The sequence below is a fragment of the Plecotus auritus genome (genome assembly GCF_963455305.1).
Source record: "Plecotus auritus genome assembly, chromosome: 6".
Classification (NCBI taxonomy): Eukaryota; Metazoa; Chordata; class Mammalia; order Chiroptera; family Vespertilionidae; genus Plecotus; species Plecotus auritus.
The window spans coordinates 75,046,425-75,067,020 of record NC_137773.1 but is presented as its reverse complement, the minus strand read 5'-3'; the positions used below and the strand labels follow the sequence as shown (position 1 = coordinate 75,067,020).

At 39.3% G+C, this 20,596-nt stretch overlaps 1 protein-coding gene across 1 annotated transcript in view; it reads right to left on the bottom strand.

Moving 5' to 3' along the window:
• The window catches only part of GALNTL6 (polypeptide N-acetylgalactosaminyltransferase like 6), a 1,018,136-nt gene that overhangs the window by 824,889 nt on the left and 172,651 nt on the right, over positions 1–20,596 (bottom strand). The gene's annotated exons all lie outside the window — the stretch shown is intronic.

Sequence of the window (20,596 nt, the reverse complement as noted above, 5' to 3'; positions counted from 1 at the left end):
GGGAACTCTACCAAAGTTAAAATTTGTTAATTTAGACAGAAAAATAAGGAAGAAAAGAAGGAAGGAAGGGAGGGAGGGAGGGAGGGAGGGAGGGGGGAAAGAAGGAAGGAAGGAAAGAAGGAAGGGAGGGAGGGAGGGAGGGAGGGAGGGAGGGAGGGAGGGAGGAAAGAAGGGAAGGAGGGAGGGGGGAAAGAAGAAAGAAAAATGAAGGAAAGAATATAACTACCATCTCTATGCTTTTCATCATATCTGTGCTCATGTTTTTCCTCCATTTATTTGATACTATAGCCTACATGTAATATATTTCCAAATATACCTAACTTTGTAATTATCATTTCAAGTAACAAAGGCTCACTGTACAATCTTGTAAAATGCTATCCCAAATACTGTAATAGAAAAGTAATTGATACTAATCATCCTGCCTTTGACTAAAATTCACCTAATGCAAATAGTATTTTATTTAAAACTAGAGGCCCAGTGCACAACATTCATGCACTTGGGGGGGTCCCTCAGCCCGGCCTGTGCCTTCTTGCAGTCCAGGAGCTGAGCCCTTGGGGGATGTCTGACTGCCATGGAGGCAGGAGAGGTTCCCGCCACCACTGGCTGAGCAGCACTCCCCCTGTGGGAGTGTACCGATGACCAGGGGGCAGCTCCTGTGTTGAGTGTCTGTGCCCTGATGGTCAGTGCATGTCATAGTGACCTGTCATTTCGCAGTTCGGTCGATTTGCATATTAACCTTTTATTATATAGGATTATATAAGCCCAATAGTTTTGTCATATATTGCAATTTGAAAGGTGTTCCTTCTAGCTGGTTAGGGTCAGTGTGCAGACTGAAGAGTCCTGGGTTTGATTCCGAACAAGGGCACAAGCCTGGTTTGCAGACTTGATCCCCAGTAGGGCGTGTGCAGGAGGTCGCTGATCAATGATTCTCTCTCATCATTGATGTTTCTATTTCTCTCTCCCTCTCCCTTCCTCTCTGAAATCAATAAAAATATATTTAAAAAAAACAAAACAACAACAAAAAACGAAAGGTGCCCTCACTGGTTTGGCTCAGTGGATAGAGCGTCGGCCGGTGGACTGAAGGGTTCCAGGTTCAGTTCTGGTCAGGGGCACATGCCCGGGTTGGGGGCTTGGTCACCAGTTGGGGGCATGCAGGGAGACAGCCAATCAATGGTTCTCTCTCATCATTGATGTTTCTGTCTCTTTCTCCCTCTCCCTTTCTGAAATCAATAAAAATATATTTTTAAAAAAGAAAGGTGTTTTATCTCTGTATATGATTTCTCTTTAATTGACAATATTTCTTCTAATAGGCAAAATCTGTCAGTTTTTCAATCATGTAATATTCCTCTACCTCTGTCAAACTATTATAACTCCATAAAGAATCACAAAAATATAATTGAAAATTTTACTAGTTAAATTAAGCCTAAAGACAAGACTTTTAAAATACTAATGATTTCCTCAGTCCAAAGAAAATATATGTGGTTACTGAACAATATGAGCATAAGAAAATGAGTAAGTTATGACCCTTGCTTTCAGGAAAGTACATTTGGTATGTACATATGTCAACAATGATAGGATAAGAAAACATCCTCTCATGTTACAATAAATTACAACAAAGTTTAATGGAAGCACAGAGGAAGAATAGAAAAAAATCATTGTCTAATGAAATAAAGAATTCATGTATACATTGACATTTACAATTGGCACAAGAATCCGCAGAATCAAATATGGTATTTAGAATAGTGAACAAAATAATAGCATATTAGGAGTTTACTTTTTTTTTTTTTTCAAATTTTTATTAAGGTATTATATGTGTACATAGAGCTTACTTTAATTCAATTATAATTTTAACTAGGAGCCCAGCACGCGATTCAAAATCACGAAGCGCCGCCCACCCTCGAGTCGCCTGTCCGGCCCGTGAAGCAGCCGTGGCCACTGCTGATCAGGCCCTCCCCCAGCGCAGGCATGTGGAGGCCCCTGCCGCCCTGCCCCCAATACTGCGCGTGCAACCTCCTCCTGTCCAGTTGACCCATTACAGTGTCCCAGTTAATTAGCATATTTCTCTATTATATTGTTCCAGTAAAAGGCTAAGAGTTTTTAGAAAAACACGTGCCTTGAAATTTTTACCATTTTTCTAAGTGCTTTGATCTTTATAATTTTATCCAGTCATCAAGGGCTGTAAGCATATTTGCATTAAAATATGAAATTCCATGGGTTTACATGTTTTGTAAAAGGAGATAGGGCAGGTATATATAACTTGCAAAAATGTAAGAAGAATGGCTAAAATTATATTTAAAAAATATACCTGACACATAAGAGATTCAACAGAATTTATATAAAGCACATGTATGAGTATGATTTTAAATGACCAAAGCACATTGATTGCTGTGGGGAATTTTAAAACCTTATAAGATAGGTTGCAGTAAAGAGAAGAGAAATTTACTAAATGAGTGTATGAGTTATCTAAACAAAATTAAAATAAAACAAGAATTAAAAAGGAAAGATATTATTAATTTATATTGATTTATTTAGTTATTTAGTTATTATCCTATATAATAAAGAGGTACTATGCAAATTGACTGTCACTCCAACACACAAGATGGCTGCCCCCATGTGAACACAAGATGGCCGCCACAAGATGGCTGGCAGGGGAGGGAGGTTAGGGATGATCGGGCCAGCAGAGGAGGAAATTTGGGGTCAACTAGGCCTGCAGGGGAAGGTAGTTGGGGGGGTACCAGGCCTGCTTAGGGGAGACCAGGCCAGCAGGGGAGGGCAGTTAGGGGCAATCAGGCTGGCAGGGGAGGGCAGTTAGGGGTGACCGGGCCAGCAAAGGAGGGAAGTTGGGGGCAACTAGGCCTTCAGGGGAGGACAGTTGGGGGGGTGGGGACAGACCTGCAGGGGAGGGCAGTTAGAGGCAACCAGGTCTGCAGGGGAGAGAAGTTAGGGGTGACCAGGCCTGCAGGGGAGGGCAGTTGGGGGTGACCAGGCCTGCAAGGGAGGACAGTTAGGGGGGGACCAGGCCTGCAGGAGAGGGCAGTTAGGGGGACCAGGCCAGCAGGGGAGGGCAGTTAGGGGTGACTAGGCCTGCAGGGCAGGGCAGTTGTGGGGGGGAGCAGGCCTTCAGGGGAGGGCAGTTAGGGGCAACCAGGTCTGTAGGGAGGGCAGTTGGGGGCAATTGGGCCAGCAGGGGAGCAGTTAGGTATCAATCAGGCTGGCAGGGGAGTGGTTAGGAGCAATCAGGCAGGCAGACAGGTGATCAGCTGGGAGCCATCAGTCCTGGATTGTGAAAGGGATGTCCAACATGGGCAGTTGGACATTCCTCAAGGGGTCCCAGATTGGAGAGGGTGCAGGCTGAGCTGAGGGACATAATCCCCCTGTGCACGAATTTCGTGCACCAGGCCTCTAGTTTTTTTATATCAGTAAAAGTTAGAAAATTTTGCTTTGATTTTTTTTTTTTTTTTTAGTAATTTTTGTTTGGCTTACAAAAAAAGATATTCAACATGTGAAAAATGCTTACTTGATAATTGCATAGCAATTATGGAGAAAGTAAATATGAGTTTAAGTAAAAAGAGTTTTGAGTTATTTGTCATAGAAGCATACCTTATGTTAGCCTATAATAATGAAACAGAATTTTTGGACTGGAATGTGGATTCTTTGTCCACCAGAGTCAAATAATGAATCCAGGGACAGAGAGTAGTATAGCAAACGTGGAGATTTATTGACGAATAAGTACAGACTCTGGGGAGGGGGAAATGGTCCCACTGAGTTCCTTTTCCCTATGGCTTATAAAGGCTGCAGATCCTGGTGCCTTGATATCCCCTCTGATTGGTCACTATTCCCTTAGACTGGTTACTATAGTAACTCCTGAACTCAAAGGTCAAACACCACATGGGAAGGTGATGCTCTCCTCCCTCATTGTTCTTTTCTTTCTGGCTTTCTTCCTTCTTCTTTATTTTGTATATATAGACCTTTTTGGCTACTTCCAGCTCCCCCGTCTTATGTAAATGTAACTGTTGCTGCTCCCTGCACCTGGCTTCCTTATGTTATGGAGATGAACCTTCTCCCAATCAGTAGCCCTGTGTTTTTCCATGGACCCCAATTCTAAAAATTCCCTAAGCCTGCTGATATCCCCCTAAAATTCCTGTTTCAATAACATTCAACAATTATCAGTCAAATATATATATATATTCCATAAAGTGCACTAGAAGGCATGAATAATGGTAAAGCCATTTTCTCTCTTTTTTTTTCATATTTACTACATCCTGCTTATGCCAATGTAGGAAGTTAGATGAAAGGTAAACTACTGATTGCTTATTATATGCCAATTAAACTTTACATATGTAATTTGTTTAAACTATGAAATACTTGTAGCAAATCCATGAGATTCATTCCAAGTGATTTTTTTAAAATCTTATTTTTTGTGCTTTCACTTTATCAGTTGCTTCAAGTAAAGCAGCTAGATATGGTCCTTATTTCATGAAGCTCACATTCTAGTAAGGGAAATAGACATTATATAGGTAATAAACTATATTTCAAGTATGTTATGGGATCAGAGAGTCCTAACCTAGAGCAGAGCCACTAATCCTTGAAGGAAGTATTATTCAAGCTGAAATATGGAATATAAGAGAGAACAAGTTTGGCAAATGGGGCATAAAAAGAGAAAGAGGGAAGGAAAATTTGACTAGAGAGGAAAGAGATTAAAAAATCGCATGTCTCAAAATCTGGAGAAGAGATCAAAATATGCCCATGGTGCCTAGAGCATAGCATTAAGGTGAAGAATGGCTGAGGCTGAGGCTAAAGAGGTTGGGTCATTGAAATAATGGGGATATCATCTTTACTATGTCAAAGGTTAAGGACATTGACAAGATTTTAGAGATCATTTAAAAAAAAAGTTGATTCTAGCCTGGCTGGTGTAAACGTAAAAAACCATTGAAACCTGTAAAGAATTTTGTGAGTTTATTTGAGTTAAACTGTGGACATATGTCGGGAAGCAGCACCTCAACAAACTGAGATAATGCTCCGGAGAATGGCGGGTTACATCTGTATTTATACATTGCAATCAAAGGAAAGGGACTTGGTGGGTTACATGAAATCCATTGGTGGTAGATTAAAAAGGTGGGATAAAGCAAAAGGAGAGGGGGGGATCCTCTGGGATAGGGTAAAAAGTGAAATGATGGACATATGCTTCTTTTACATAGAAGAATACAGGATAGTTTTACATAATTAACAGTTGACAATTAACTTGATAACAATAACAATGAGGAAATGTCCTGGTGCCATTTGTTGTGCTCTGAGGGGTCCAGAAAAAAAGGGAAGTTACAAGTTACCCAGTCATTTCATCTATATGTTATCTTAAAAGCAAAAAGGCAAAGGGGCTCAGTAAAGATCTAAGTTGATCTTTGTCGGGGAAAATACTGGCCTAGGACTACCCAACATAACCTGTTTGTAGTTAAATATTTAATTTCCAGACCAACTTTTATTGTTATTTTAGGTCTTTGAGTTTGTACAACCACCTTCCCTGAACTAGTCAGGTTAGCATATGGCCCCTTTCCTCCACACTGGTGTTGCTCAGTGGTTGAGTGTTGACCTATGAAGCATGAGGTCATAGATCAATTCCAGGTCAAGGCACACCGCCTAGGTTGCAGGCTTGATCCCTAGTAGGGGGCATGCAGGAGACAGCCAATCAAGGATTCTCTCTCATCATTGATGTTTCTATTCCTCCCTCCCCCTTACCCTCTCTTAAATCAATTAAAGAAAAAGAAACATTAAAACAGTTGACTCCAGGTATAGTGCACAAATCAAATGTATGACAGGATATAAACTCAGTGGCTATAAAATAATCTGTAAAAAAAAAGAGATGAGATTGTCATAGGGTGTTGGTAGTAGAATTAGAGTAAATTGAGTGGATGTGTCTCTTAAGTAAATTTAATTATTTTCTTGATTAGAAGTAGGAAATAAAAAAGGAGTAAAGTATGATACTTAAGTTTTGGGTTTGATAAACATTGCCTATTGACAATATATACTGAGATGTGAAAGACTGGGAAAGAACTCAATTTTGGGCTTTAGTGAGAGGATGGGAGATAATGAGTTCATTTTATATTTATTGAATTAGTTGTGACAGTGAACATTTATCATAGAGTCTTCACAGCCAATTATGTACAGGAGTCTGATGCTCAAGAGAGAGAATGATGCAGGAAATAAAAATTTATAGTTGTCAAAATATAGATGGTCATTGAAGTCAATAAGTTAGATAAAATCTTCTAAAGAAAATGTGTAGACAAATAGAGGAGAGAACTAACAGTACAGCCCTTGTTTTGGAACATCTACATTGGAGATATGAGTAGAGGAGGAAGAATAGATGAAGAGAAAATGACAGAATTAAATAAGGAAATATGATTTCATAGAAACCAATAGAAGAAAAAAATCCTTTAGGAGGGAATGAATACTACTATCAAATGCTATCAGGAAATTAAGCAAATTAAAAACTGAAATACCCATTATAACTACAAACCTTAAGGACAGTGGAATGAACAGTTTTAGTCAAAAAACTTTGGAAGCAGAAAAAAATTGAAGTTTTAAGAGCCAGTGGCAGGTATGGAAGTGTGGTGTAAATTTGGCAGAAAGGAGAAAAGAGATACTAGTATACCAAGTCGAGGAAATGTTTTTGTTTGTTTTCTGACTGACTGGTTGGCATGTTGGTTATTTGGTTGTTTTTTAAGATAGAAGAGAATTGACCGAGTTTAATTGTTTCTTGGGGCTTTATTGTTGTAAGTGATCCAGAGAAATTATCCTTAACTATGATAATGGACAACTCTTCAAACGCACCAGAAGAGAAGGATAGTAGCAACAAATGAAGATTTGAGTGTAAGATGTTGCATTTGGTAGTAGGAGTTTGAATGACTTTCTGTGTAAATATACTTTATTCTCTGTAAGTTAAAAAGTTATCTAAAATCAGTGAGTGTGAGGAGGAAACTGGACTTGCAGAACTTGTTATCTAAATGCAGAGGCCATGGAACTGTGAACAATGCACTGCCCTGGGGGTGTGGGGAGGGTTGTTATGCTGGTGCCAGAAAGGACCATTGGATGTGGCCATCAGGATGTGGCCTGACACCTGGGGGTCTTCCTGCAGGGCCACGAAGGGGGCAGGGGACATATCTGAAAGACAAAGACCCCAGCAGGATATATGTAGACGGGCTCTCTGCGTGTTTCTTCACTCTGATTTGGAAATTATTCCCAGAGTCCACTAGTGTTAATAAACGGGATCCCTCCCTTTCTCTAGGAGGTGTGCTTGGTATTTCTTTGGTCTTCTGTAACAAGTGTACCTAGAGGGAGCCAATGGTTTGACAGGTCCAGGTTAGATCTAGAATCAAATTATGGAAAATGAGTGAATGAAGTGGCTCATTGGGTTGTTTGTGCATTAGTAAACCTAATTAAGGTTTCTAGTTATGAATTTATAGGGGTGTCAGGTTCTGGTGTATCTTGCAGTACTCAGCAGTCTGTTACTAGGCATGGCAGGAGGGGACAGACTCCTGGATTCACCCCTGAAGTTTTTGTTGTTGTTGTTTTACCAAACAGAGCTTCACAAAGACTGTCAGATGAGGCACTATAGGATACTGGCAAGATATCAGATGATATGATTAACCGTGTAATCAAAGGTGAATAGGGAAAATGGTGAGGCATAGTAGTGACCATTATTCCAAGAAGACAAAAAACTGAGGGACTGAAGGGACTGAATCAGATAAATGAGTGGTTGGAGTCAGAAAGTGGACTGGCCATATTTGTGATTTCTAGTGATACAGTTTTGGGAGAAGACAGGATATAGTCTTCCAAGTGTGCTAGGTAGTAATAGTCGCTGGAAATCGGGTCGCAAGATGTTGAAAAGGCCAATGTAGAGAAAGGCACTAGTCCATTAGCTAAAATTGTCAAGTACTGTGACAAATAGCTAAAATTGTCATATACTATTGAAAGGAGTTTTTAGGGGTAAAATAGGCAGGGTAAGGAAATTTTAGAAATTGAGGGGTCCATGGAAAAAGCACTGGTCTACAGAGCTGCAGAAGGTATATTTCCATAGAATAAGGGAGCTGAGAGCTGCAAAATGTACACATTTCCATAGAATAAGGAAGCTGGAAACAGCAGAAGGTATACATTTACAGAATAAAGGGAAGGAAGCCCCTCTATCAGAGAGGGAAGAAGAAAGCCCGAGGGAATGGGAAAACAATAAGGGAGAAGAAGAGGAGAGCCTTCTGAGGTTTGAGTTCTGGAGTTGCCATAGTGACCAACCAGAGGGGATAGTAACCAATCAGAGGGGATATCAAGGCAAGAACCGCAGCCTTTATAAACCATAGAGAAAGAGGACTCAGTGGGACTCTTACCCCCTCCCCACATGGGTGTTTGTGCTTGTTTCTCAATAAATGTCCACCTTTTACTATACCACCTTTCGTCTGTGGTTTCATTCTTCAACTCCACTGGACAAGAATGCAGGAACCATCCTGCCCAGAGGAACAGCATGCCTTCCAATCCAGTTTTCCTGATTCACTATGGCAGTGGTTGTTGGTTTGCACTAGATGGTCTGATGTAAAATCTGATCTACACGACTCACTGATATTCTTGAAGTGAGTGGCTAGTTTTCTGAGAATGAGAAGACGTGCTGAGTTGAGGCAAGATAAAAATAAGCACTTGAATTAAACAAATAAAAAAGTGGATGCAGAAATAAATCAAACCAATCATTAGAGATATAATTTAGAAGAAGACTTGGAGACCATACACTAGATTCGTTTTCTCTTTACAAATAGTGAAACTTCTACAGCTCTTGAATTTTAAAGATGAGTTAGAAAGAGACTGTTAAATCAGTCATAAGAGCTACTGCACATTAATGTGCAAACATATACAGATAATTTGAAACCGTGAAGTAAATTAATATTCAGGAAATGTACTTGTGTTTCAGTTTACATTTTCAATAGTTTGGGTTCCATTAGAAAATTTAACCTTTTATTTGCAGTGTGTGTGTGTGTGTGTGTGTGTGTGTGTGTGTGTGTGTGTATGCGCGCGCGCACGCACATGCACTGTGTGAAAGACATTAGAATGCATTCACCAACTTAAAATATAACATGCTTCTTTTTAGTAGAAACAGTTGAAAATTGTTCACAAAATGTTATTATTCAGTTTTGTAAAGCTTCATTTTATGGCTACATAGGAAAGTTTAATTTTAAGAGGTCTAGACACAGTAGAAAAAAATCTTAGTTCAGGTATAAAGAAATAGCAGGAGTCCAAAGCTCTAGCATTTGAAAAGAAGCTAATATAAAGATCACAGTTACAATTTAACCTTATTTTACTAAAAATTTGCTATTTCTTCTGAGCTTCCTGGAAAGGGGGGGGGTGGTATTTAATTTAAGGACAGACAAGGGGAGATATTCTAAAATGATAAAAGGAAGGCCAATGCTTTTGCTAGATGGGCTGTGTGTTCATTAAAACTATTAAATAGTCTTCATTTAAATGCCTAGAATAGAGGTTTTATAAGGTTAATGTTTCACTGAAATTTTAATAGAATAATTAGCTAAATTCTAAACTAGGCACTAAAATGATGATCTTGTTTAAACAGAATAATTGAGGGCAGTGGATGATTTTTAATTAGTTAATTGATTCTTCTCTTTACTTTTTATGAATGATTGATTAGAGTACATTCAATTGCAAAGGATGTTAATTTCTATTATGCCTTGGTTCCATATACTGAAGTTCATTTTCTTTCTACTCTATTTTCCTGTTTACTTTCATCACTGCTGATAGTTTTTATAGTACTACATGACTCAGCTTTGTTGGTCTAGATTAAAAGTTGCTTCATCTAAACTAAATATGTTTCTCCATATGTCAGTTATATTTTATGATCTTCTTGAATCCCACATAGCTTTTCATAGATAATTTAACAAATTTTACAAACACATGAAATGTTTTTGATGATTCTTATTATCAAAGAAAAATATAGTCTTCATGAATATTATGGAAATAGTGTAATGCAAATGATAATACCTAATATCAATGAGTTAATTACATGTTCTCAGGCTTTCTCTATGGGGTGCTCTTATCTTCAGCCAAACAGACACAAAATATGATTGTGCTTAAGGAATTGAAAATAACCATGGTGGCAATTTATTTATCTCCCATCACTGCAAAATGAAAGGTTTTTCATTAATAAAGTTTTTGCACATAGATGGCTTTTCCAGAAAACTGAATTTTATGCCTTTAAATACTGACTTTAAAGTTTATAACTGGTTTTATGGTAATATGAATAACATGTTTCATCTACTTTCCTGCCCTTTAACCAGGGGACACTGAACAAATTTAAAGTTTTCTTGATGTCCGAAGGTCAAAAAATGAATACAAATTATGTTAATCTCCCTCAATTAAATGAACTCAGAGGCCAGAAAGTCTTGGGTTGTTTAGGCTGTGATGAACTTGGCTATAATGCTAAGGAACTTATGTAAAGCTACATCATAGTTAACTGGAGTCAGATTTCTTTCCCCACAGGCTTTAGTTTTTTAAATTCAATTGTTGCAGCAAGTTTTTTTTTTTTCTTTATTGATTAAGGTATTATATGTGTGTCCTTATCCCCTATTGCCCCCTCCCCCGCCGCATGCCCTCACCGCCCTGGTGTCTGTGTCCATTGGTTATGATATATGCATGTATACAAGTCCTTTGGTTGATCTCTCCCGCTTCCCCCCACCTCCCCTGCCTTCAAGTTTTGATTGTGAATGTCATTAAAACCTAAAGCACATTAGAAGAGCGGGCATTTGCATGTAGGGAAAATACTTCCTATCCTTCCTAAAGTAAGAGAGGCTTACAATGTCCAGGCCAGAGCAGCAATGGTAAGCAGTACTCAGAGAAGTTTTGCATTCCAGCAGAGCATCTTTTATAGAAGCTCTCAAACTTCTTGGATTAAAGAAATAGGAAGAGATAACAGCATGACTAGGAGACAAGCTGATGTTAAATTCAGATTGTTGCGGAAAGCTTCTGGGTCTTTAAACAATTGCAGCCAGAGGGACTGAATTCTCTCTGCAATTAAAATACAAGATCTGATAATAGAAAGTTAATAGGATTTGTGAAAGCAAATCAGTATATTTCAGACGTGTGGGTTCTGTGGCAGATAGTGCCATGATAATGAAAAAAAGTACACCAGATCATTGCTGGTCCTTCAACAGTCATTCAAGTGAAAGCTTTGAGTAATTCTCTAGTGAAGAGGAATTTAAATAAAACACTAGAGATATAATTTCTGTTTTTTTATTTCTTATTACTCATCCTACCTCTTTACATTTCCTAGGAAAGTACAGATTTTATTGATTTCAGTATATTGTGGTGTCTCAGGTTCAAATATATTCCCTGTTTGAGAATTTAAAAAATACTGTCAGATATATATCTGCATGTATTTCATAATATACTAGAGGCCTGGAGCATGAAATTAATGCACTTGGGGGGGGGGGGGGGCGCGCCCTCAGCCTGGCCTGCACCCTCTCGCAGTCCAGGACCCTTCACTCCTTACCGCCTGCCTGCTCACTGCTCCTTACTGCTCAGCTCGCTGCTCCTTAGCAATGCCTTGGAGGCGGGAGCCCCGCTTCTGGCTGAACGGCACTCCCACTGTGGGAGTGCACTGACCACCAGGGAGCAGCTCCTGCATTGAGCGTTTGTCCCCTGGTGGCCAGTGCACATCATAGTGACCACGTTCTGGTCGTTCTGCCATAGCGGTCGCTTAGCCTTTTATTATATAGACTAGAGTCTCAGTGCACGAATTCGTGCACTGGTGGGGTCCCTCAGGGTGGCCTTCGGAGATCGGCCCCCAACTCATTCCCCCAGCCTCGCAGTCCTGCAGCCCTGCCTGGCACCCTGCCTTGGCCTGGTGTCACCCCCTCACCTGCTCCACCATCCCATCTGCGGGGCGATCGATCAGGGCTGGGCCCCCTACTGCTGCTGCTGGTCACCTTCTGCAGGGCAATTGGGCCCCCACTCACACCTGCCTTGGCCTGGAGCTGCCCTCTCATCTGTTCCACTATCCCATCGCGGTCCCACTCTCATCGGGGCCCATCGGGGCCGGCAGTGCCTCCACTGCCGCCCACTACCAGTGCCACATCACCGACGCCCACCATGCTCTGCACTGCCCCCTCGTGGTCAGTGCATGTCATAGCAAGCAGTTGGACTGCTGGTCTCCCCGTCAAACTACCGGTCGAACCTCCGGTCGAACGACCACCCGAGGGGACAATTTGCATATTAGGCTTTTATTATATAGGATATGATGAGTAATGGGGTGTATTGTGAGTGGGTATATGTTATACCATGTGCTAGTAAACACTATCTCATGAATTCTGTAGTGTAGGCTTTGGTTGATCACAACTTATTAACTTCTTTCTTTTGATATCTCTACCTAAAAGTGTCCCTTGAAGGATTTTTAAGAAAAGCTATTTCTGACAATGTTCTTAAAGAAAGAATTCCATCTTAAATAGTAAATTAAAAGTACATGCCTGTCCTGGCCAGTGTACTTCAGTGGTTGAGAGTCAACCTATGAACCAGGAGGTCAAAGTCTGATACCCAGTCAGGGCACATGACAGGTTGCAGGCTTGATCCCCAATAGAGGGCATGCAGGAGGCAGCTGATCAATGATTCTTCCTCATCATTGATGTTTCTATCACTCTATCCTTCTCCCTTCCTCTCTGAAATAAATAAATGAAAGGAGTTTTTAAGGGTAAAATAGGCAGGTTTGGGAAATTTTAGGAATTAAAGGGTCCATGAAAAAAGCACAGGGCTACAGAGCTGCAGAAGGTACATTTCCATAGAATAAGGGAGCTGCAGAAAATATACATTTACAGAATAAAGAGAAGGAAGCCCCTCATTCAGAGAAGGAAGAGGAAAGCCCAAAGGGAATAGGAAAACAATAAGGGAGAAGAAGAGGGAACCTTACGTATCTCACGTGAAGTTTGAGCTCTGGAGCTGCTATAGTGACCAAATCAGAGGGGATAGTAACCAATCAGAGGGGATGTCAAGGTACAAAGAACTGCAGCCTTTATAAACCGTGGAGAAAAGGGACTTAGTGGGACTCTTTCCCCCTCCCCACGTGGGAGTCTGTGCTTGTTTCTCAATAAATTTCCACCTTTTACTATACCAGCTTTTGTCTGTGGTTTCATTATTCAACTCCACCTGGACAAGAACCCGAGGATCATCCTGCCCAGAGGAACATTGCGCGTTTGAGTTCAATTTTCCCGTTTCATACACATATATTTTTTTAAAAGTACAATTTGTGTTTGACATAATTACTTTATAACACAAAGGCTGATTTTCGGACAAATGTTTGTCTCACATGTGAAGACCTTTCTTTCCTTCTTTATTAACTTTCTTTATTAAACTGTTTTCTTAGGCTTTGTCCTGTGCACCAGCCTTCAGAAATCTCTGGTTCACTAAACCCCACTTTCTAATTTTACAGGGATCCCACTGTAAAAGTGATCATTTCTCCTCTTCCAGGCAATCTGCATTTCTGTCTTCTTTAGTAATTTCCTGACTAGAGGCCCAATATGGTTTATTTCCTTTAAAATACTCCTCTTAATGCAATCTTTACCAAAAGCAGGTGCATCATGCAACTAGTCACATTGTCTTGTGAAACATTGATGACAGCTTATGCAGAAAATGTATTTGATTACAAATATAAATTAGCTATCTAACAACTAGTTCAATTCAGGGTTCTAAACTCTCTTCTGTTTTATTATTATTTTGTGCAAGAAAATACTAAGTGAATTTGATAAATAAGTTTAACTTAAAAAATATTTGGAGAAGAGAATGATCTCTTTTTTTATTTTTAATCCTCACCCAAGGTCATGTTTCCATTGAGAGAGAGAGAGAGAGAGAGGGAGAGAGAGAGAGAGAGAGAGAGAGAGAGAGAGAGAGAGAGAGAGAGAGAGAGAGAGAGAAATTGATTTGAGGGAGAAACATGATCAGTTGCCTCCTGCACGTGCCCTGACTGGGGATCAAAGATTGAAGCTGCATGCCCTAGCCAGTTTGGCTCAGTGGATAGAGCATGGGCCTGCAGATTGAAGGGTCCCAGGTTGGATTCTGGCCAAGGGCACATGCCCTGGTTGCGAGCTCGATCCCCAGTAGGCGGCGTGCAGGAGGCAGCCATCAAGGATTATTTCATTGATGTTTTTATCTCTCTCTCCCTCCCTCTCCCTTCCTCTCTAAAATCAATAAAAATATATGAAAAAAAAAAAAAAGATTGAACCTGCAACCTAGGTATGTGCCCTGAACCCACCACCTTTCAGTGCACAGGAAGATGCTTCAACCAACCCAATGGAGCCACACTGGCCAGGTAAGAGTGATTTCTGAAGAAGACAGAGTCTTCTGGCAACCCTTAGGTGAACAGGAGGGTGCCCAACCAACTAAGCCACACCAGCCAGCGCTGTTTTAGTAATTTCTTATTGGACGTAAGAACTTCTTTTCATATTTCCACAAATGGTTGGTAATACTTCATTACTCCTAATTTTTAACTAGACATTTTTACTGTAATCTCCCTTTCAGGACATGCAATTAGAGCATATTTTAGAGATTAATCTGAACATATCTGCTCCTCTGCTATATTTAATTTTCCCACTCATGTTCTATGTCTGCTGAATTCCCTTAAAAATATTTCCAACATTGTTTTGCTTCAATAAAACTAGAAATTAGTATGACTGAGATGACCAAATAATTAAATATAAAATGTTTCATCCAATGGAACAAAGGTGAGCAATGTAGTTGGCAAAATTTGAGAGGATCTAGGAAGGTAGAAATAAAGCTGTTTAAAGTTCCTCAAGAAATAGCAATGCCAACAACTAATAGATTTTTAGAATTCCTATCATTTTAATGATATTTAATAATACCATTTTTATCCTGCTAGCTCTGGAAAGTGCTCCATAAGATATAACCATTAATTAAAACTTGATTCATACTTCCTGATCATTTGCAGTAATTATACTCAAAGCCCTGAAATTGACCAAAGATAGTCTAATAAATTCAATGCTGGAGTCATTACTATTAGAAGTGCTAATTTACATTGTTTTGGTTATATTTTTCTTTCAGTGCAAGTATCTACAACACCAATGTTAGTAGGCACCATAGAACTCCTCTTGGTTAGACATATACAATCCAAACAATATGAAGGAAATTGCACAAATCCCTTAACTCCAGAACTGGGAAGAGAGCTGAAGGCCCCCTGAGTAATGATATTAACTGAGGATATATATATAACCATTTCAGAACTGAATTAATCTTTCACAGGGTGGGGGGCATGAAATAAGAGCAATCAACCATAAACTCTTAAAGAATTATCTGACATAGAAAATTGGATTAAAGATTGAGTGAGTATTATTTTGATGGCACTAGTAGCTTTTGAATATATGAAGGCTTAAGAAATAAAACTGCCCTTGACTAAAACTGAGAGTATATTAAAACTATATGAATACAACCAGGAGGAAATACAATTAAGAGCAGATATGAGAGATGGCATTATGACTTACAGCAATCATGAAATGGACAAAAATTATACAATAAAATGTATGAAAGAATCAAAATTATCATCCTATTATAACTGTACTTTGAAGTTTACTTAAAATAATTGTGTGCTGCTCTTTTTTTCCTCTTTAGAAGATCCTACATACCTAGATACAGAATGCCCTGAAGCTATGTGTGTGTGTGTTTGTGTGTAATGATTCAATTATGCTAATAATTTCAAATATTTTTCAGTAAAGAGAGTTTTCAAATAGCTAAGTGCAAAGTTACGTGTATTCTTTATTCAAACAATGATATATTAATCCAAGTAACAAGGTGAAAGTTGCTAAGAGTCACCAGAAAACCAAAAGCTGTGGCTGGATAAAGCAGTAAGGAAACCTTTAAAGATGCTTATGAGAAATAGGCCTCTTATCACCTTGCCTTCTTCTTGCCTTGTTCTATTCCTTTTATTGTCCCAGAAAACAACAACTGATGGAGATACAGATTTTAAGGCATTTTTTATTATGTTACCTCTACTAACAAGACTCGGTTTTCTTCCTCACTGCCTAGTTTATACTACAAGTTTATAAGTAGGATTCTATTATTTCTGCCACCAGATTCCCCACTGAAGAGCTACTCACTCATATCATGTGCTCTATAGGAGGGCTATCTTCCAGATTAGATGGGAGGTTAATCCAAGCATGGCATTTTCTCAGGGATTATTTTAGGTATATGCACATGATTCAATTGGGATCAGGGAGACCTTTCTGAGACATTGGGAGAATAATTCTTTTTCTAACTGGATTTGAACAAAAGAAATAGTAGTTTTGACTGAGACACTAGGGGAAAATAGATTAGTGAAATACAGGATAGGACAAAAGTAGGTTTATAGTTGTGAAACAGTTTATTCTTGTATTATTATTTACTAGAGGCCCGATGCATGAAAATCCGTGCAAGAGTAGGCCTTCCTTCCCCCAGCTGCTGGCACTGGCTTCCCTCCAGCACCCGGGACCCAGGCTGGCTTCCCTTGGGCCCCTCACAGGCACATGGGACCTGTGTTGGCTTCCTGTTGGCCCCGGCTTTATCAGGAAGGATGTCCGGAAGACATCCGATCTAATTTGCATTAACCCTTTTATTACTACAGATTAACTAGAGGCCCAGTGCATGAATTTGTGCACCAGTGGGGTCCCTTGGCCTGGCCCCCAGGATTGGGCCAAAACTGGCTCTCCAACATCCCCCAAGGGGTCCCAGATTGTGAAAGGGCACAGGCCAGGCCAAGGGACCCCACTGGTGCACGATTGGGGCTGGAAAGGGATGCAGGTTGGCCAGCTGGGTAGGGACCGCGGGAGGGCTCCAGGGCATGTCTGGCCTGTCTCACTCAGTCCCGATCGGCCAGACCCCAGCAGCAAGCTAACTGACTGGTAGGAGCATCTGCCCCCAGTGGTCAGTGCACATCATAGCAACTGGTCAACTGGCATACTGTCTGCCCCCTGGTGGTCAGTGCACGTCATAGTGACTGATTGACCTGTCGACTGTCTGCCCGCTGGTGGTCAGTTAACATCATAGCGAGCGGTTGAGCGGCCTTAGCATATCATTAGCATATTATGCTTTCATTGGTTGAACAGACAACTGGATGACTGGAAACTTAGCATATTAGGCTTTTATTATATAGGATTATTGTATTATTTTCCCTTCCTTTCTTGCCTTAATTACCTACTCGATCACATTGCTTTTTGAAAATAACATCCTAAATAAAGTACTCATAACAAATCTTTATATTAATTTTCTCTCTTAGGAGAATCCAAACTAAGAACCATAAATAACAGGATGTAAAACTAGAGATAAGGCTGACTTTCAAAAACTCAGGCCTGTCTCACTCACTTCCTGATTAAGATTCCAATCTTAGTCATTATAACATCTGGTTCCTTTTTGTGAATTTATTAATACAGTCTATTAATATACATTATCTACTTTTCATAGTTAGGATTTAATGTATTTATTATCAGTAGTTTAAATATACTTTACAACCATATTGACATAATGGATGAAAATCTCTGTGAGGAGTTGTGTGACCTGAAACCATGGGCATAAATATATCCCAGATTTACTGAAAGGTATATGATTTGTTCACATATAGTAAGTACCCAAGAGAGTCAAAATGTATGACATTGTATGGGCTAAGATAATTTAAACCTCACAGGAAGGTCAAATGAATCTTGAAGTCCAGATCAGAGGACAAGATAGGGAAACACTTTCCTTACCTATGAGGTCACATCAGAAGCAGTGCTTGCTGAACCCAGGCAGCAGGAAGGTGACAGAATAGAGGGCGGAGGGAAAATGAACATTCTATACATAAAAGAAAGCCTTGGGGATCTACTTGCAGGGATTTTATAAATTTGGTGAAAGCAAAAATGTATGGGGGATGTTTAGTGAAAAGGCTGAGAATATAACAGAACTTATTTTTGTAGTTGGAATGTGAGTTTCAGAAGGAGAAACAGAAAAATTAAGATGGAAGGAGAGAGGTAGGTGGTCTGTTGCCATAGGAGAAAATGAAGACCAGAAATGTCTGGATATTAGGACTCGACCAAGCCAACACAAAGGCACAAGAACTATAGTGCTACAAGTTCCTTGAGAATGATACGAACTTGTGAATACAATCAAGAACAACAATAAAAAACAACAACAACAGACAAACAAACTAACTAAAAACATGCCAACCTTACAACTCTCTCTAAGTTTCTTCTTATTTTGACATAGGACTTCTTCTATTTGATATTCAATAAATCCTAAGTAGACTATCATTTGGGTGATAATTGGAGGAGGTGGCAAAATAGTTGAAGGTCTAGTCAGCCATGATTCTCTGGCTGGGCAGCTGAGGGAGCAGGGCAAGAAGAGTCTAAATGGGAGCCAGAAGTCACAGTGATTGGGTGGGTAGAAGAGTAGCACAATTTTTGTGGGATTTCTGTTGTTGTTGTTGTTTTGTGTTGTTTTTGTTTTTGTTTTTTGTTTTTTTGGTTGTTTGTGTTTTTTTTTTTACCAGACCTAGTACAGGGCTTATGCTGAGTTTGTTCCTTTGTAGAATCAATGGGCACTAAAGATTCTGACCAAGAACAACTCCTTTTCCTTACTGCCAGACCTAATTAGCTATAATTTTTAGAGTAGGTATCTTTTCTAATATAATTAAGAGTACAAAAAATTGTTTTCCCATTCTATGTCTCTGCAAGGAATATCCTGAACTCTAAAGTTCAGGTTAAGTCACTGAATACTGTTATTTCTTCCTGGTTGCTATTTTCTGTTCTTTTCCCCAAGGACATAACCATTTTTCACTCTATACATTCACACTTTGTAGATTCTGATGCTACTATAATTGTAAGACCATCACAAGTAAATAATTGCCCAAAAGAATGTGTATTTTCTCATTCCATAAACAAATAAGCAGACTGTTTATATTATGATGAAAATACAAATATACTACATATTAAGAATTTCAATGTTAAGGTATATTACCAATTGGAGACCTTTGAGGGTAAATTCACATGCAAAATTAAGAGCTTCAATATTTGCTTCAAACTACAAAAAAACATTTGCCAAAATTATAAACAGTTCATAGCACAATTAAAGAGGATCTAATTGGTATTGTAAACAATTTTCCATTTTCTGAGATCTGTCGTGTTTTTCAGACATGTAAGAACCTGTAAAGTAAAAATAAAATTAATATATATGTTGTCAGAAATAGGAGTCAGTGCTTCTTGATTTATAATATTAGCAAAGGGATGAATGTTTTAGATATTTTCAAGGCACTGGAAATGCAATTAAACTCTCATTGCTCTCAGTTAAAATCCAACACTGTACCCAATGAGTAAACACTCCATGGACAGGGAGCTGATATTTAACTAACTTATTTTCATGTGGTTTAAAGACATTATAGTCACTGGACCATAATTAAAATGGACAGCAGAACAAATATTAGCTCTCCAATATCAGTCTTTTCAACTTCCCCAGAAATAGCAAGCATTTGCAGAGAACTGTGCAAAATATTCTTCATTTAAATCTTGTGCTCAAATATAGACGGTGAGTTACATTTCCTTTTCACAGGCAATTACAGGGGTCATTATGGTGGTATCCCCCAAATCTATTCCACCTCTTCACATTATGTTTTTACTTTGGGGAAATCATCATGGTTGGATCTCAGAGCTAATCACCAATGAGTCCCTCATTTCTTTGCCCAGTAAATAATGTAGGAATCTAGTTAAACTGATTGATGGGCATGAGGATTGCTTCAGGAATGGCAATATGACCTTAATAAGACAAATACAATCCCAGACATTTCCTAAGGATTTCTGGGACAAATTTCCTCATTTTTAAGAGCAGACCTTGGGGAAGCACACTTGCTTTTTCCTCTGAACATTATCACTTGAAAGTAGGAGGCTGCAGCTAAGCGGTTTTAAGAGGCAGCCCTAGGACAAAGGCTGCATGTAACAGCCTATATGAAAGAATCGCTGAGAACCAGAGCCAGGGCCATTGGATTAAGCCAACCCCCAAATCTCCCTAAAAACTGCTTTCCAACTTTGTGAACCTGGGGCATGTTTTGCTTTAAAAAGTTTCTAAGACTTTAGTTTGTTTGTTTCGGTATTTGTTTTTCTAATTTGTGGTTCAGGCAGATACACGTGTTTTGATTGCATGCTTCAGCATAACCTCCAAATTCATTATAAAATAATATTTCAATAATAATAATAACTTAAAATAGAGAAGCATAATTATTTTACTACGAAACTGTTAGGAGCCAAATTGAGTCCACCTGCCAAGTTAATAGGTTGAATTCCTAACACTCAGTACCTCAGAACGTGGCTATATTTGGAGATAGGACTTTTAAAAGGGTAATTTCATTGAAATGAGGCCCTGTGGGCCCTAATCCAATCCAAATGGTATTCTTATAAAAGGAGATTATGATACACAGAGACTAATAGGGACACTTGTGCACAAAGAGAGAGTCATATAAAGAGGCAGCAAGTGGACATCTGCAATCCAGGAAGAAAGATTTCAGAGAAATCCAACTTTGCCAGCACCTTGATTTTGCAAGCCTCCACAATTGTGAGAACCAATT